The following is a 14,839-nucleotide window of genomic DNA, read 5'->3' as shown; positions in this document are numbered from 1 at the left end:
GGTAACTCCGAAAACCTTCCGGTAATCAAATGAGGTCATCCTATATATCAATCTTCGTTTCCGGACCATTCCGGAAACCCTCGTGACGTCCGTGATCTCATCCGGGACTCCGAACAACATTCTGTAACCAACCATATAACTCAAATACACATAAAACAACGTCGAACCTTAAGTGTGCAGACCCTGCGGGTTCGAGAACTATGCAGACATGACCCGAGTGACTCCTCGGTCAATATCCAATAGCGGGACCTGGATGCCCATATTGGATCCCACATATTCTACGAAGATCTTATCGTTTGAACCTCAGTGCCAAGGATTCATATAATCTCGTATGTCATTCCCTTTGTCCTTCGGTATGTTACTTGCCCGAGATTCGATCGTCAGTATCCGCATACCTATTTCAATCTCGTTTACCGACAAGTCTCTTTACTCGTTCCGTAATACAAGATCCCACAACTTATACTAAGTCACAATGCTTGCAAGGCTTGTGTGTGATGTTGTATTACCGAGTGGGCCCCGAGATACCTCTCCGTCATACGGAGTGACAAATCCCAGTCTTGATCCATACTAACTCAACGAACACCTTCGGAGATACCTGTAGAGCATCTTTATAGTCACCCAGTTACGTTGCGATATTTGATACACACAAAGCATTCCTCCGGTGTCAGTGAGTTATATGATCTCATGGTCATAGGAACAAATACTTGACACGCAGAAAACAGTAGCAACAAAATGACACGATCAACATGCTACGTCTATTAGTTTGGGTCTAGTCCATCACATGATTCTCCTAATGATGTGATCCCGTTATCAAGTGAGAACACTTGCCTATGGTCAGGAAACCTTGACCATCTTTGATCAACGAGCTAGTCAACTAGAGGCTTACTAGGGACAGTGTTTTGTCTATGTATCCACACATGCACTGTGTTTCCAATCAATACAATTATAGCATGGATAATAAACGATTATCATGAACAAAGAAATATAATAATAACTAATTTATTATTGCCTCTAGGGCATAATTCCAACAGTCTCCCACTTGCACTAGAGTCAATAATCTAGTTCACATCACCATGTGATTCCAACGAATCCAACACCCATATAGTTATGGGGTGTGATCACGTTTTGTTCGTCAGAGAGGTTTTAGTCGACGGTTCTGAAACTTTCAGATCCGTGTGTTCTTTACAAATCTTTATGTCATCTTATAGATGCTGCTACTATGTGCTATTCGGAAATATTCCAAATATCTACTCTACTATGCAAATCCGTTTCAGTACTCATAGTTATTCGGATTAGTGTCAAAGCTTGCATCGACGTAACCCTTTACGACGAACTCTTTAACCACCTCCATAATCGAGAAAAATTCCTTAGTCTATTTAGTTACTAAGGATAACTTTGACCGCTGATCAGTGATTCAATCCTGGATCACTCTGTGTACCTCTTAACAGACTTGCTGCAAGGCACACATCAGGTGCGGCACTCAACATGACATACTTTAGAGTCTACGGCTAAGGCACAGAAGACGACCTTCGTCTATTCTCTTTATTCTGCCGGGGTCGGGTTTTGAGTCTTACTCAAATTCACACCTCACAACGCAACCAAGAACTCCTTCTTTGCTGATCTATTTTGAACTCCTTCAAAAACTTGTCAAGGCATGGATCTTGTTGAAACTTCCATTAAGCGCTTTCGATCTATCTCCATAGATCTTTGATGCTCAACGTTCAAGTAGCGCAATCCAGGTACTCCTTTGAAAACTCCTTTCAAACAACCTTGTATGCTTTACAGAAATTCTATATTACTTCTGATCCACAATATGTCAACTACATATACTTATCAGAAATTCTATAGTGCTCCCACTCACTTCTTTGGAAATACAAGTTTCTCATAAACCTTGTACAAACCGAAAATCTTTGATCATCTCATCAAAGTGTATATTCCAACTCCGAGATGCTTGCACCAGTCCATTGAAGGATCGCTCGAGCTTGCATACTTGCTAGTATCTTTAGGATCGACAAAACCTCCTGGTTGTATCACATACAATGTTTGCTCAAGGAAACCGTCGAGGAAACAATGTTTTGAGATCCTATGTGCAATATTTCATAAATAATGCAACAACTACTAACATAATTCTAACAGACTTTTAGCATCGTACGAGTGAGAAAGTCTCATCATAGTCAACTGTTTGATCTTGTCGGAAACATCTTTGCGACAAGTCGAGCTTTTCTTAATAGTGACTTATCACCATCATCGTCTGTCTTCCTTTTAAAGATCCATCTTTACTCAACGGTCCTATGACCATCAAGTAGTTCTTCCAAAGTCTACACTTTGTTTTCATACATGGATCCTCTCTCGGATTTCATGGCTTCCAGCCATTTGTTGGAATCCGGACCCACCATTGCTTTCTCCATAACTCGTAGGTTCACTGTTGCTCAACAACATGACCTCCAAGACAGGGTTACCGTACCACTCTGCAGTAGTACGCGACCTTGTCAACCTACGAGGTTTGTAGTAACTTGATCTGATGCTCGATGATCACCATCATCAGCTTTCACTTCAATTGGTGTAGGTGCCACAGGAATAACTTCCTGCGCCCTGCTACGCACTGGTTCAAGTGATGGTTCAATAACCTCATTAAGTTCTACCACCCTCCCACTCAATTCTTTCGAGAGAAACCTTTCCTCGAGAAAGGATCCGTTTCTAGAAACAAACACTTTGCTTTCGGATCTGAGATAGGAGATGTACCCAACTGTTTTGGATATCCTATGAAGATGCATTTATCCGCTTTGGGTTCGAGCTTATCAGACTGAAACTTTTTCACATAAGTGTCGAAGCCCCAAACTTTCAAGAAACGACAGTTTAGATTTCTCTAAACCTCAGTCTATACTGTGTCATCTCAACGGAAATACGCGGTGCCCTATTTAAAGTGAATGCGGTTGTCTCTAATGCATAACCCATAAACGATAGTGGTAATTCAATAAGAGACATCATAGCATATACCATACCAAATAGTGCGTGGCTATGACGTTCAGACACATCATCACACTATGATGTTCCAGGTGGCATGAACTGTGAAACAATTTCCACATTGTCTTAACTGCGTACCAAAACTCGTAACTCAGACATTCATTTCTATGATCATATCGTAGACAGTTTATCCTCTTGTAACGACGAACTTCACTCCGAAACAGAATTGAACTTTTCAATATTTCAGACTTGTGATTCATTAACTAAATACTCTTGTATCTACTCAAATCTTCATTGAAGTAAGAACATAATGACATCCACTGCGTGCCTCAGCACCCATTGGACTGCATACGTCAAAATGTATTACTTCCAACAAGTTACTATCTTGTTTCATCTCAATGAAAACAAGGCCTTGCTCATGTGGTGTGATTTGCATGTCACTAGTGATTCAAAATCAAGTGAGTAAAAAGGTCCATCAGCATGGAGCCTCTTCATGCAATTTATACCAACATGACTCAAGCGGCAGTGCCACAAGTAAGTGGTACTATCATCATTACCTCGTATCTTTTGGCACCAATATCATGAACATGTGTAACACTACAATCGAGATTCAATAAACCATTGAAGGTGATTATTCAAGCAAATAGAGTAACCATTATTCTCTTTAAATGAATAATCCTATTGCAATAAACACGATCCAATCATGTTCATGCTTAACGCAAGCACCAAATAACAATTATTTAGGTTTAATACCAATCCCGATGGTAGAGGGAGCGTGCGACGTTTGATCATATCAACCTTGGAAACACTTCCAACACGTATCGTCACCTCGCCTTTAGCTAGTCTCCGTTTATGCCGTAGCTTTTATTTCGTGTTACTAATCACTTAGCAACCGAACCGGTATCCAATACCCTCGTGCTACTAGGAGTACTAGTAAAGTACACATCAACATCATGTATATCAAATATACTTCTTTCGACTTTTGCCAGCCTTCTTATCTACCAAGTATCTAGAGTTGCTCCGCCTCAGTGACTGTTCCCCTCATTACAGAAGCACTTAGTCTCGGGTTTGGGTTTAATCTTGGGTATCTTCATTAGTGCAGCAATTGTTTTGCCGTTTCACGAAGTATCCCTTCTAGCCCTTGCCTTTCTTGAAACTTAGTGGTTTTACTAACCATCAACTATTGATGCTCCTTCTTGATTTCTACTTTCGCAGTGTCAAACATCGCGAATTGCTCAAGGATCATTGTATCTATCCTTGATATGTTATAGTTCATCACGAAGCTCTTACAGCTTGGTGGCAGTGACTTTGGACAACCATCACTATCTTATCTGGAAGATCAACTCCCACTTGATTCAAGCGATTGTCGTACTCAGATAATCTGAGCACATGCTCAACGATTGAGATTTTCTCCTTTACTTTGTGGACAAAGAATCTTGTCGGAGGTCTCATACCTCTTAACAAGGGCACAAGCATGAAATCACAATTTCATCTCTTTAGAACATCTCTTATGTTCCATGACGTTTCAAAACGTCTTCGGCGCCTTGCTTCTAAGCCATTAAGTATTTTGCACTGAACTACCGTGTAGTCATCAGAAACGTGTATGTCGGATGTTCACAGCATCCACAGACGACGCTCGAGGTGCAGCACACCGAGTGGTGCATTAAGGACATAAGCCTTCTGCGCAACAACGAGGACAATCCTCTGCAAAGTTTGCTAGTATCAACTTTCAACTAAATTTTCTCTAGGAACATATAAAACAATAGAGCTACAACGCAAGCTACATCGTAATTCGCAAAGACCATTAGACTGTGTTCATGACAATTAGTTCAATTAATCATATTACTTAAGAACTCCCACTCAAAAAGTACATCTCTCTAGTCATTTGAGTGGTACATGATCCAAATCCACTATCTCAAGTCCGATCATCACGTGAGTCGAGAATAGTTTCAGTGGTAAGCATCTCTATGCTAATCATATCTACTATATGGTTCATGCTCGACCTTTCGGTCTCATGTGTTCCGAGGCCATGTCTGCACATGCTAGGCTCGTCAAGCTTAACCCGAGTGTTCCGCATGTGCAACTGTTTTGCACCCGTTGTATGTGAACGTTGAGTCTATCACACCCGATCATCACGTGGTGTCTCGAAACGAAGAACTATCGCAACGGTGCACAGTCGGGGAGAACACAATTTCGTCTTGAAATTTTAGTGAGGGATCACCTCATAATGCTACCGTCGTCCTAAGCAAGATAAGGTGCATAAAGGATTAACATCACATGCAATTCATAAGTGACATGATATGGCCATCATCGTGTGCTTCTTGATCTCCATCACAAAAGCACCGACACGATCTTCTTGTCACCGGTGTCACACCATGATCTCCATCAACGTGTCGCCATCGGGGTTGTCGTGCTACTCATGCTATTACTACTAAAGCTACGTCCTAGCAATATAGTAAACGCATCTGCAAGCACAAATGTTAGTTTAAAGACAACCCTATGGCTCCTGCCGGTTGCCGTACCATCGACGTGCAAGTCGATATTATCTATTACAACATGATCATCTTATACATCCAATATATCACATCACATCGTTGGCCATATCACATCACAAGCATACCCTGCAAAAACAAGTTAGACGTCCTCTAATTTTGTTGTTGCATGTTTTACGTGGTGACCATGGGTATCTAGTAGGATCGCATCTTACTTACGCAAACACCACAACGGAGATATATGAATTTCTATTTAACCTTATACAAGGACCTCCTCGGTCAAATCCGATTCAACTAAAGTTGGAGAAACCGACACTTGCCAGTCATCTTTGAGCAAGGGGGTTACTCGTAGCGATGAAACCAGTCTCTCGTAAGCGTACGAGTAATGTCGGTCCAAGCCGCTTCAATCCAACAATACCGCGGAATCAAGAAAAGACTAAGGAGGGCAGCAAAACGCACATCACCGCCCACAAAAACTTTTGTGTTCTACTCGAGAAGACATCTACGCATGAACCTAGCTCATGATGCCACTGTTGGGGAACGTCGCATGGGAAACAAAAAATTTCCTACGCGCATGAAGACCTATCATGGTGATGTCCATCTACGAGAGGGGATGAGTGATCTACGTACCCTTGTAGACCGTACAGCAGAAGCGTTAAGAAACGCGGTTGATGTAGTGGAACGTCCTCACGTCCCTCGATCCGCCCCGCGAACCGTCCCGCGATCCCTCACGGACGGCACCTCCGCGTTCAGCACACGTACAGCTCGACGATGATCTCGGCCTTCTTGATCCAACAAGAGAGACGGAGAGGTAGATGAGTTCTCCGGCAGCGTGACGGCACTCCGGAGGTTGGTGGTGATCTAATCTCAGCAGGGCTCCGCCCGAGCTCCGCAAAAACGCGATCTAGAGGAAAAACCGTGGAGATATGTGGTCGGGATGCCGTGGCAAAGTTGTCTCAAATCAGCCCTAAAACCTCCGTATATATAGGGGGAAGAGGGGGAGCCTTGCCTTGGAGTCCAAGGACCCCCAAGGGCGTCGTCCGAGCCAAGGGGGGGAGTCCTCCCCTTCCAAACGGAATCCAACTAGGTTTGGAAGGTGGAGTCCTTCCCCTTTTTCCCACCTCCTCTTTTTTTTTCTTTTCCTCTTTGATTTTCTTCCTATGGCGCATAGGGCCTTCTTGGGCTGTCCCACCAGCCCACTAAGGGCTGGTGCACCACCCCCAAGGCCTATGGGCTTCCCCGGGGTGGGTTGCCCCCCCGGTGAACACCCGGAACCCATTCGTCATTCCCGGTACATTTCCGGTAACTCCGAAAACCTTCCGGTAATCAAATGAGGTCATCCTATATATCAATCTTCGTTTCCGGACCATTCCGGAAACCCTCGTGACGTCCGTGATCTCATCCGGGACTCCGAACAACATTCGGTAACCAACCATATAACTCAAATACGCATAAAACAACGTCGAACCTTAAGTGTGCAGATCCTGCGGGTTCGAGAACTATGCAGACATGACCCGAGTGACTCCTCGGTCAATATCCAATAGCGGGACCTGGATGCCCATATTGGATCCCACATATTCTACGAAGATCTTATCGTTTGAACCTCAGTGCCAAGGATTCATATAATCCCGTATGTCATTCCCTTTGTCCTTCGGTATGTTACTTGCCCGAGATTCGATCGTCAGTATCCGCATACCTATTTCAATCTCGTTTACCGGCAAGTCTCTTTACTCGTTCCGTAATACAAGATCCCACAACTTATACTAAGTCACAATGCTTGCAAGGCTTGTGAGTGATGTTGTATTACCGAGTGGGCCCCGAGATACCTCTCCGTCATACGGAGTGACAAATCCCAGTCTTGATCCATACTAACTCAACGAACACCTTCGGAGATACCTGTAGAGCATCTTTATAGTCACCCAGTTACGTTGCGATATTTGATACACACAAAGCATTCCTCCGGTGTCAGTGAGTTATATGATCTCATGGTCATAGGAACAAATACTTGACACGCAGAAAACAGCAGCAACAAAATGACACGATCAACATGCTACGTCTATTAGTTTGGGTCTAGTCCATCACATGATTTTCCTAATGATGTGATCCCGTTATCAAGTGAGAACACTTGCCTATGGTCAGGAAACCTTGACCATCTTTGATCAACGAGCTAGTCAACTAGAGGCTTACTAGGGACAGTGTTTTGTCTATGTATCCACACATGCACTGTGTTTCCAATCAATACAATTATGGCATGGATAATAAACGATTATCATGAACAAATAAATATAATAATAACTAATTTATTATTGCCTCTAGGGCATATTTCCAACAAATCCTATCTCCCAAGGAGGGATATTGTGACAGCCCGATGCCGACGTGCCAGAAGATTCCCCTTTTTTTCCGTTTTTCGTCGTGTGTCTATTTTATTTTGTCGCATCATCATCGCATCATGCGCATCATATGCATTGCATCGGCATCTCCGTTGCCGCCAGTTTTAAAACTTGCATCCGTTGTTAGTTGCCGGTTTTCGTCGATGTCCGTTGTGAGTCTGACCGCACTCGCATACGTGTGCGGCACCGTCGTAACCCTGTTTTTAAAGCGTGTATAAAACTTTCTCCGTTTGAGCTAGAATTTGTCGTGCGGTATAATTTTTATATAGGTAGGCCGTCTGTCAAGTTTCGTTGCAATCGGAGACCGTCTGGTACCCGAACGGTCGACCGTAGCGGCACTGTATTCGGTCTACCGTCGGACGTCTGTCGGTGTTTTAAAAATCGTTGTCGCACCACACCACTCCCCTCTCATCTTAGCCAACGCCACTCTACACACCTAACCCTAACCCGCCTCTCCGATCGGACCGCACGATCGTGACCGGAGGGTCGAAAAACCCCGATATACCCTGCATCCTAGCCCCTTCCTATAAATAGGCGGCCTCCCGTGCCAAAAATTGCCTTCTCCCACCTCCTGCCTCGTTTTCCCCGCCGAGCCGCCACCACCTCGCCACTTGGCGCCGCCCTAGAGGACCGGCCGCCACCTGAGCCGCCGGCAACCGCCCTCGCAGCCAACCGGAGCGCGCCACGTGGCCCTCCAGCGCCTCCCACCGCCGCGGCCCGCGCAACCCAGATCTGGCCCGCCCGAAGCCGATCTGGGGCGAGCAGCGTCGCTCCCGAGCCCATCCGCCGCCGCCTCGTCGGGCTCCCGCGCCTCCCCGCGCCGCTGCAGCTTCTCGCGCCGCCGCCATGCGCCCTAGCTCGCCGGAGAGCCGCACCGGCCGCCTCCCCGAGCAGCCATGTGCTGCTTTGCCCCGCTCGCTTGTGTGCAGTTCCCCGAGCGCGCCAGCTTCTTTGCGCCCGCCGCCTTCTCCTCTGCGCCGACGGATCCCGCGCCCCTTGCCCTCGCCGCTTGTCGGGATCCTGCCGTGGCCCTGTGCCGTGCCGGTCGCCGGAGTGCGCCGCCTCTCCCCGCGATCCCAATCTGGATCGGGGATGGGAACGAGGGGGCTTCGCTTCGCCCCGCGTGCTCCTCCCGCCTGGGCCCCGAGCTGCCTGGTCTGGCAAGGCCCAGATCCTCGCCCCGGCCCAGAGCGCCATGCAGCACCAGCTCGGGCAGGCCGGCCTCCCTCCAGGCCGAGCAGGCTCCTTCGGCCTCCTCCATGCCCAAGCCTCGCCTCCCTTCCCAACCGGCCCGAAGGCCTCTGGTGAGACCCCTCCCCCCAGCCTTTTTTTTCTTCTTTCGCCCTGTGCATAATTTTGTTAGGATGCGCCTGGTAGGCCCAATAGGTACTTTAGGTTTTTTCCGAATTTAGTTCTTTTCAGGTAAATAGACGCATATTTAGATGCCCGTATCTTTTTTTTCGTTGGTCGGATCGAGACGTGTAATATATGGATTTTGGGTAGTTTCACGCGTAGATGACGTTATTGCAACTTGCATATTTGTTTGACGTCGTTTAACGCGCCGTATGCCTGGAATCGTGTGCTGCCTATAATGTTTTTGCCCGTAGTTTATTTTTCGCGCGTGTCCGGTTTGCCCGAATGCCGTAGTATAAAAGCCCATGTTTTAGGAACCATTTTTCCATGTATGTTAGAGCGGTCACTCATATTTTTACGCGTAGGGATTTGCCGGTAATTTATTTTCCTGCGTATAGGTTATTTTTCTCGCATTTATGTGCGGCAATATTTTTGTGTTGCAACACCACATATCTTATATGTTTTCGGGGTAGAAAATTCCATGGGATTTTTCTGTGCAATTAGTTTTAGCTTTCGAGTAAGTTTGTTCGCGCGATATTTTGCCATGTTGCCCTTTTGTTTAATTCGTAGGATTTAATCCGTTCTTCGTTTGACGGAGTTGTCAACTAGGGAGTTGTTCTTGGGTGTTTAGACTAACCCCTGGTATTTTTGGTTGCAATGGAAATGCATGTTTAGGTGTTGTTTGCTTGCTCTCAAGTTGCTAGAAATAGTGCTGTTTTGGACGTGCTGAAATATTTCTAAGTCTGGAATCTGTATTATTTTGTTGCTGTCTTGTCTTGCTTGTAACTTGTGATCTGTAGCTCTTTTGAGGTTGGTGCAATGGAGTTAGTTGTAGCCCTTGTGTTTCTCTAGCATGCTATAAATTTTTCATGCCATTTGGAGTCCTGTAGCTATAGGTTTTGCTGCTGTCAATATTGCTTCAGATCGAAAACTGCACTTTCATGAGGTGTAATTTTCACTAAGTCTGAAATGGTGTGTGAGATGCCATGTTGTGTCTTCTTTTACTAGTGCTCCTTGTTGTCATGCTAGTTGTTGTTAGTTGTTTGTAGTAGTGCTTCTTGCCCTTTTTCGTGCCATGCCTTGCTTGAGTTTATCGGAGTTGTGTAGCTCGTAGTTGTGGGGCGTAGAACATGCTATGTGGCTGATTTTGGCAGATTGTAGTCATTTCTTGTTTTGCTCGCAGTTTTTGAACCGTAGCTCCGATTTAATCGTGTCCTACATGAAACTTGCTTAGAATATTGTGTAGTATCACTTTCTCTTGCTGTTTGTATGTTTCGAAGTGCTTGTGACCGTCGTTGCACACATTTTGCATTCATGTCATCATATCTTGCGGTGCTTGTATCTTTTGATCCGTAGCTCCGTTGGAGATGTTCTTTATGTGTAGATTGCTTGCCTTGACGCGTAGAATTACGTGAACCTATTCGTTTTGATGTTTAACAACTAATTAAATGCATTAGTTCAGATCTGGACAGAATTGTAAATTAACATGTGAGGTCGTTTCGGAGGTGCTATATGTCATTTCCGACCTCATTTAAAATGCCTAGATAGGTAGATTAATTGCGCTTCACCTCTTGCCATGTTTAACCACATTTAATATAGCCGTGTATTTAATCGGGATAGAACTAAATAAACAAACGTGGAGTTTCCTCAATATGCAACTCGATGCATATTGAACTTCACTTAATGTGTAGTGTTTGATTGTGTGAATTGTCATGCCGTGACTTGCATGTATCCAGCTGCTCATGCATCAATTGTGTTGTGCATCGTGTGGTGAATTTCGTGTGTTGATTTGTGTTTCCGGTTTGCTTCGTCTCGATAGAGTTCCGCAGCGTGCAGGATTGTGAGGACCCGTTCGACTACGTCGGTTCGTCTGCTTCACGGAGTCATACTTCTTCCAAGCGGGATCTCAGGCAAGATGATCATTTCCCCAGATACCATTACTATCATTGCCATGCTAGTTTATCGCTTCTATCGATTATGTCTCGTTGCCTACCACCTGTTAAATGTCAGCCTCTCAAGAATGCCATGTTAACCTTCAACCTGTTCAACCTAGCAAACCACTGATTGGCTATGTTACTGCTTGCTTAACCTTGTTGTTAGCGTTGCTAGATGCAGGTGCAGATGCTTCCATGCAAAGCATGGGTTCCTTGTTATATCACCATATTAATGCTATCTAATTTAATGCACCTATATACTTGGTAAAAGATGGAAGGCTCGGCCTTTCTAGCCTGGTGTTTTGTTCCACCTTTGCCCCCTTAGTTTCGGCTACCGGTGTTATGTTCCATAAATGAGCGCTCCTAACACGATCGGGGTTGTTATGGGGACCCCCTTGATAATTCGTTTTAGATTAAAGCTGGTCTGGCAAGGCCCAACTTTGGTACTACATTTGCCTAATAACCTAATAATAATGCATAGGGACCCGCCGGCACCCGCGGACTATTTTAATCAAACCCCGGGCCAGTGCTCCTCATGAGTGTTGGCCCCACCTGAGCGATGTCCGGCGCCCCTCTGGTCACCCGGAGGTTTAGCGATCCCGACGTCTAGCTCATCCGCCGTGTCCTGAGAACGAGGTACGTGACTCCTATCGGGATCGTCGACACGTCGGGCGGCCTTGCTGGATTAGTTTTACCTTTGACGAAATATCTTGTGCATCGGGATTCCGGTGATGCTTTGGGTAATCTCAGAGTTGAGGTTTTCCACTAGGGAATCCGACGAGATCGCGAGCTTCGTGATTGAGGATTTCTATGCGGCTTGTAGTAATTTGTGATGGACTAGTTGGAGCACCCCTGCAGGGTTAAATCTTTCGTAAAGCCGTGCTCGCGGTTATGTGGCAACGTGGAAACTTTGCTTAACACTGGTTCTAGATAACTTGAATTTAACTTAATTGAAATATGCCAACTGGGTGCGTAACCGTGATTGTCTCTTTTGTGAGTTCTTTCTCCGATCGAGGACACGGTGGGGTTATGTCTGACGTAGATAGGTGTTCAGGATCATTCACTTGATCATCAGTAGTTCACGTCCGTTATGTGTAGATCTTTCCCCTCTTATTTCTTGTACTCATAAGTTAGCCACCATATATATGCTTAGCCGCTGCTGCAACCTCACCACCTTACCTTACCTCACCCATTAAGCTTTGCTAGTCTTGATACCTTTGGAAATGAGATTGCTGAGTCCCATGTGGCTCACAGATTACTACAACACCAGTTGCAGGTACAAGTAAAGGTTACTTGACGCGAGCGCGTTGATTGATCATTTGGAGTTGCTTCTTCTTCTTCTTCGTCATCGATCTAGGATGGGTTCCAGGCCGGCAGCCTGGGATAGCAAGGATGGACATCGTTCTTATTTTTCTCGTTTGTTTTCGTCCGTAGTCGGACCCTGCTCTTACTCTTGATGATTATGTAATTTACTGATGTGACTCTGATGTAGCTTGTGGCGAGTGTAAGCCAACTCTGTATATATATCTCTTCTTTTCAGTACATGTACTTGTAACGATATCCATTCTTGCGACACGACGAGATGCGCTTCTATCCCTGACGAGGCCTTCGTGCCAAATTGAGGATAGGGTCGCATCTTGGACGTGACAAGTTGGTATCAGAGCAGTACCGACCTAGGAGCCCCCTTGATTGATCGAACTTGGCCGAGTCGAGTCTAGTGAAAAAAACTACTTTGAGTCTAGTTATATATCGGAGAGTAGGATTCTTTTTTCTCCTCTTCTATGCTCTTGGTGAGGAATCTTGACGTAATAATTTAATTCTACTCCTCTTCTCACTCAAATTTTTTTTAGGATCACGCGGAAATTTTTGAGATCTATATGATGCCGATGTGACGGAGTTCTGTCTTGGTGCCTCCTATCTGCTCTAAGTCTCAGGGGAGTTGAGCTCCAGGGGATTCTCGAGCACATCGTTATCATTCAGATTTCTTAGTATCTCAGAACAAAGGATGTTCGTAATTGCTTCAATACTAGTAGTGGCGAGATAACCCCGATGTCCCCAGTACTGGTGGAGATTGTTCGGGAGTACTGCCATACTTTGTATCGTTGTGATCACGAGGGTCTGTTGTAGATGAAGGTCCGAGATTCTGGTTGTGTGTTGACGGATGTGATACAGGTGACGGGTTAGTATAGGAGTTGTGTGTTATTACTCCTTGTATTCGTGTACCAGATTGCATGACGAGATATTTCGGGAATTCATAGGTGGGAATTCAAGTAGTTGCTTATAGGACAATCTTCCAACAAATCCTCACCCTTTGTTTTGTTGAACTATGGTAATTCGTGTTGCTTCATTGTCAAGTGGTGATTTCAGATCTTTCCTAAGGGGTGTTCTCATATTTTTATGTGAATGCTAATCCTTTTGCTCAATCAATTGTCTTATCAATTCTTGTCAATCGGAGTTGTTTTGTGTCAATTCTTTTCAACCGGTGTGTCTCTCTTCATGTAATTTTATTCTTTCCAATTTTGAGAGATTATTCTCTCTTTTATGCCAGAGTTCATCTCATCTGTTCCAAGTCGTCTTTGTTTTTCCCCGCCCTCCCACCCTTTTCTTCAGTGATTGGATTTTCATCCAAGAGTTTCTTTTCATTGTGCTTCCGCCGTGTGTTCTTTTCTCTCTTACCCGGTGATTCATTATGAAGATTCTCAGGAGATTCGTGTCATATTTGTTCATTCTTGTCATCCTTACCGGTGATTTAGTTCAGTTGTCCGTGTTCATCATATCCTAGTTATCCTTGTAATTCTTTCCTGTGTTAGAAATTCGTATCAGCCTATATTGCTTTTCTATCCGGAGTGTTGAAGACAGCCCACTAGTTTCTTGTTTTCAATTCTTTTAATTATTTCAGGGAGCTAACCTCATCTAGTTTTCTTATTCCGGTGCAATATCTCTCGTTCTAGCAATTGTTTCAACGGCGATTTCTTTGAGTGGGCCCATAACCCACAGGTTTTCCCAGGATCTTGTGTGGCTCTTGTAATCATCCGGAGATCTTTAATTCTTTTTCAACTATGACGTAAGTATGAATTTCATCAATCATATCCCTTCTCCAAGGCCTATTCGAATTAATTCTCATATTTGGCTCAACCTTTCATTCTTCTTTATTCCGGAGTGTCTCATTAATTCTTGGTGTGATCCTCGCCATCATTCTCAGCTTGCTATTCGAACGAGTGATACTAGTCGGGCGGCCTTGCTGGATTAGTTTTACCTTTGACGAAATATCTTGTGCATCGGGATTCCAGTGATGCTTTGGGTAATCTCAGAGTTGAGGTTTTCCACTAGGGAATCCGACGAGATCGCGAGCTTCGTGATTGAGGATTTCTATGCGGCTTGTGGTAATTTGTGATGGACTAGTTGGAGCACCCCTGCAGGGTTAAATCTTTCGGAAAGCCGTGCTCGCGGTTATGTGGCAACGTGGAAACTTTGCTTAACACTGGTTCTAGATAACTTGAATTTAACTTAATTGAAATATGCCAACTATGTGCGTAACTGTGATTGTCTATTTCGTGAGTTCTTTCTCCGATCGAGGACACGGTGGGGTTATGCCTGACGTAGGTAGGTGTTCAGGATCATTCACTTGATCATCAGTAGTTCACGTCCGTTATGCGTAGATCTTTCCCCTCTTATTTCTTGTACTCGTAAGTTAGCCACCATATAT

The sequence above is a fragment of the Hordeum vulgare genome, chromosome 5H, assembly GCF_904849725.1.
Source record: "Hordeum vulgare subsp. vulgare chromosome 5H, MorexV3_pseudomolecules_assembly, whole genome shotgun sequence".
NCBI classification, from domain to species: domain Eukaryota; kingdom Viridiplantae; phylum Streptophyta; class Magnoliopsida; order Poales; family Poaceae; genus Hordeum; species Hordeum vulgare.
Note: the sequence above shows the minus strand (reverse complement) of the source record.